The following is a 5,000-nucleotide window of genomic DNA, read 5'->3' as shown; positions in this document are numbered from 1 at the left end:
GGACAAACTTCTCAACAAGACGTTGGATATAATGCTTATGTGTGTCCGTGTCTTTTGGCATGTTCATGCCTTGTACAGAATGTAAAGGGGCGGCCGAAGGCTTATAAGTCCCATTTTAGTTGGGTTGGTGGCCTCTTTAGGCTTGTAAATAAAGGTTGTGTCATGTGGACACGTGAGAGAGCTTTTCGGTCTGTAATGGACCATTTTACCCTTTGTTGTGCCACTGTTCAGAGCTTGTAAAGTCTGTTTGTAATTTGCATTGTCTATGAAGTGTTTTTCGGACATGTTTGCTTGTGGATCCCGTTTGAGGCGTTCTCTCTAACCCGTTCTCTCTTTTGGTGGTCCTAAGGGACAATGGGAGGCTTCGGGGAGGCTGACCTTTGCGGACGGACACGCAAGGGTGCCGCACGCCTTAGGCAAAACCAGCTAAGGTCGTGGCATTGGTATCAGAGCGGGACAAGCACTCATAGAAACACTTAGCATGCAAACGTGGGGGACCTAGCGGGGCTGCGTTGAGGGCAGTCAGCACACGCGCGACCGTTTGGGGGAAAACGGGCATGGAGATGTAGGGAAAAGAGTCGCTCAGAGGAGCGGGCATCTGAGATTGGCATTCACAGGAATGGCCAACCCTTCGCGCAAGAGGCACCACGAGAACAGGCAAGCTTGGAAGAATTTGGAGCGCACAAAGGTTGGGATGGCTGAGTTTGAGCTACGGCTCAACGTTGACAACTATACTTGATGGTGCTCTAGGCAAGCGAGGCGCTTGGCAAGAATGAGACCATCCAAGGTGAATGAGTTGCTCAACGACCAAAAGAGTTATGCAAAGCTCACAGAGGTGAGGGGAATTGCTAACTCGAAGAATTTGGTACTCATGCATGGGCTTGTATGCGGACGATGGAATGTTCGTGGCCATCCCAAGGCAGCCGAGACTCGGCACCATGGAGCATTGAAACTTTCTCTTCGGCATGTGAAGGATACGTCCGTAGGCGGCTGAAGTGTGCAATGAGTTCAGCATGTTGCTAGACCTTGAGGGGTGCAGTGGGGGCTGTATTGACGGGGAGTCGCAATCTAGCAAGTGCGTTTGCAGGAGGCAGAACAATGCACAGTTTGTTCAGCAGATCGGAGTAGTCCAAGGGGATGGTGGTCTCCGAAACGAAGAGAGATGTTGCTCCAATGGGATAGTTATCCAGGAGGGATAAGTCTCGGCACTCCAGAGGGAGAATCATGTGAGACGGACTTCACATGTTGAGGAGGAGTACCTCACAAACAACAACTCCACGAAGCTCAATGGACCGAGCAAGCAGCGAGGAGTTGCTGCATGATCTCACTCGAAAGAATGCATTGGTGGATGCATTGCGAGATCAAGTGGGGGAGCAACACAAATGAAGGCACACTTGGAGTCGATGTGGAGATCGGACTCAAGGGAGGGCTGACCCGTGGAATGGTGGGCGCGAGGGCCACCATCGACTCAATGCAGAAACGAGGAGCGGAGCAACTTGGGTGTAACTTGGTGAAGTACCCAAGCCGCATGGAGGAAGCTAGCATAGAAGTTGGAACATGGAGCAGAGGCACAGTGCTTTCCTTAGACAGAGGTCAAGGACATGAACTCTTGCAGAGGCAAGAGTGGGATCATGTTGTTCCATGGGTCTTTCTTTCTGACGGAGCGGACTCATCTTGCATGGTGCCAAAGACGAAGGAAGCTTCGGGGCACATGCACCTTATCTCGGAGGAGCATTTGATGAAGGAACTAAGACGACTCAATTTGCGGAGGCGAAGTTGAGTTCAGAAGGCCTTAGCACGGGGCAAGAGGACGCAGAGGCGGGTACTCTTGAAGAATATGCCACAGTGTTGCCATTCGAGTTGCTAGGAAGGAAGCGGTGCGCAGCAGAGATTGTGCTGGTAGGGGCAGAGGCCCAGGATCCAGGCAGTGGTGCACAAATTACAGCGAAGTCGGCGGACTTCGGGAGCTACTAGGCGACGGATTGTCCTAGAGCGGTGCTTCATCTAGGTGTGACCCACGAGTGGGTGGATGAAGATCGATTGCCAAAGGAGCGAACAAAATCGAAGGTGGAAGAGACCCGGCGATGTATTGGCAGAGGCCACACATGGAGGGTTCACAATTCGAGTTTATTCCCCAAGGATCAGAATGCAATGGAGATGTCACCAGGAGGCGACATGGTGCAGCGGATCGTGGTGGAACAGTTCGTGGCAATGCGATACACACAACTCGTCCCGTGAGGGATGTGATCATATGGAGGTATGATCGGGAGCTACTGGGAGCTCTGCTTTGGTGAACAACACGACGGCAAGAAGGGCTATGGATTCAAGGAGTGAAGGCCATGGTACCGCAGAGGCGGGTCTTCCGGGCGTGCACCGAATTTTGCATCGGATGAAAACCTTGGTCATCAGCATATGGGGGCTGGGTTCCACCAAGGGAAAAGTTCGAATGCAAGTACCAGCGAGTCCCATGGGAGGGACTTGATCATGCAGAGGTATGATCGAAGCAGCTGGAGAGTTGGACTGCTCCAGAGCTCATATTCGCTTAAGGGAGCCCGGCAAGTCAGAGGACAAGGCCGAGTAAGCGAACGTTGCTACCAAGGAAGCTATGGAGAACAGAATTGGTGCAAACCCTACAATGCGATGGCAGAGGCCATGCATGGGAGTGCAGTCTGTCTTTCCATCGACCAGAAGGAGCTGCTTGGAGAACACAGAGGTGTTGAAGCAGGGGGTCGAAAGGGGCGAGGAAGCGACGACGAGTCCAAAGGGACTTAGCTACCCAAAATCAAGCATCAGTTAGAATGGAGGTGGACTCAGAGGAGTGCCACGGAGACATCTCTACTGATCATGAAGAAAAGGGATTCAGAGGCGAGGCGACGGATAGTAGTGCCATGGGCATGGTAGCGCCATGGTACCGCAGAGGCGGGACTTCCGTGAAAGTCACAGATCCCTTGCTCTCACGGAGGGAGAGCGTTTGGTCGTGAAAGGGGCCGAGGAGGTGGAGCATGCAGAGGCAATCTCCAAGTACCGGGACAAGGCTGAAGGGCAGAGGCCGAGGAACTTCGTAAGACCGGTGTCAGCGTGCTTCTCATTAAGACAGCCGTAAGTGAAGGACTTCGGGTCATGCAAGAGTGCACGACCAAGGAACGAAGCTGGCAGTACGCGGTGCTGTACCTTTGCTACTCAGTGGAGTAGGCGGCAGGGTTGATGGAGAAGACGGTACAATCCCAGAGGCGACCTCATCTATCAGAGAATTACTCCAAGTTGGGGTGAAAACTTCCCGCATTCCAGAAGTTCGATGGCATTGAGAAGGTGAATCACAGTAGCTAACTCAATGTAAGGAGTGCAAACACTTCAAGTGCTTCAGAAGTGTGAGCAAAGAGCAGGCGAAGGCCAGTAACCAGCTCGATGCATGAAGTACAACCTCGAGGAGGCGGGCGAAGTCAAGTAACCTTTGCCTTCTCAACTCTTAAGAGAATGGGCGAAACCGAGTACCCCAGTTCTCTTATCTATCCAGCAGAGGAGCTCTGCACAAGTTCAAAGACCCTTCGAAGATAATGGAAGACAATAGTTGTCAAATCCTCACCAACGGTGATCAGTGCTACTGAGAGTAGATTGTCCGCCTCATTTCCCAACGAAATGCCAATCGAAAGCGGAAGTGATGCGAACCTACTTGGATGTGACAACTAACTGAAAGAAGAGTCAATGAGCAGATTTTGTGGAGGAAGGACCCAAAACTTTAGAAGTTTGCGAGGCGATGCTCGTTAAAGCTCCAACAAGCATCCACCCAGTTCAAGCAGCATGTGGAAATTTTGAGAAACTGGCGCAGTAAGAATGGTCTTTTCCTTCATTTGGTGGATCCGCAGGAATCAACGAGGATCAACACAACTCAGCCAACCCCACACCAAAGTCAGAGTCATTGGTGAGTTGAAGCAGCATGGCGGATCAAAGGTTCGACTACTCAAAAACAGCAGCGGAGAGCAGCTGGGAGCCAGGAGGCGCATTGCAGCTGGAGCAGAAGATTGAAGACTCAGCAAAGGCGAAGAGTTGCAGTGTTCACAAAGGCTTCGACGAGGACGTCGAAGGGATAAGTGGGGGAGAATGTCACGGACAAACTTCTCAACAAGACGTTGGATATAATGCTTATGTGTGTCCGTGTCTTTTGGCATGTTCATGCCTTGTACAGAATGTAAAGGGGCGGCCGAAGGCTTATAAGTCCCATTTTAGTTGGGTTGGTGGCCTCTTTAGGCTTGTAAATAAAGGTTGTGTCATGTGGACACGTGAGAGAGCTTTTCGGTCTGTAATGGACCATTTTACCCTTTGTTGTGCCACTGTTCAGAGCTTGTAAAGTCTGTTTGTAATTTGCATTGTCTATGAAGTGTTTTTCGGACATGTTTGCTTGTGGATCCCGTTTGAGGCGTTCTCTCTAACCCGTTCTCTCTTTTGGTGGTCCTAAGGGACAATGGGAGGCTTCGGGGAGGCTGACCTTTGCGGACGGACACGCAAGGGTGCCGCACGCCTTAGGCAAAACCAGCTAAGGTCGTGACAGTGAGGCAGCACCGTCCCTGCTATACGAAAGCCCCATCCAGCCCTGTGCCACCCGGGGGGTTCCAGGGTGCTGAGATGGCTGACATTTTGCTCCGCTCACGACGGTCGCCGCACCACGCAAGAACAGCCCAAAAACAGGCCAAAACGGCCCAAAAACGGGCCAAAACTGGCCATTTTTGGCTGCGCGAGCGAGCGGCGAGCGGCGGACAGCGAGCGAAGCGAGAGGCAGCACCGTCCCTGCTATACGAAAGCCCCATCCAGCCCTGTGCCACCCGGGGGGTTCCAGGGTGCTGAGATGGCTGACGTTTTGCTCCGCTCACGATGGTCACCGCACCACGCAAGAACAGCCCAAAAACAGGCCAAAACAGCCCAAAAACGGGCCAAAACAGGCCATTTTTGGCTGCGCGAGCGAGCGGCGAGCGGCGAACAGTGAGCGAAGCGTGAGGCAGCACCGT

This window comes from Musa acuminata, unplaced genomic scaffold, assembly GCF_036884655.1.
Source record: "Musa acuminata AAA Group cultivar baxijiao unplaced genomic scaffold, Cavendish_Baxijiao_AAA HiC_scaffold_56, whole genome shotgun sequence".
Classification (NCBI taxonomy): Eukaryota; Viridiplantae; Streptophyta; class Magnoliopsida; order Zingiberales; family Musaceae; genus Musa; species Musa acuminata.
This window is presented reverse-complemented; position numbering follows the sequence as displayed.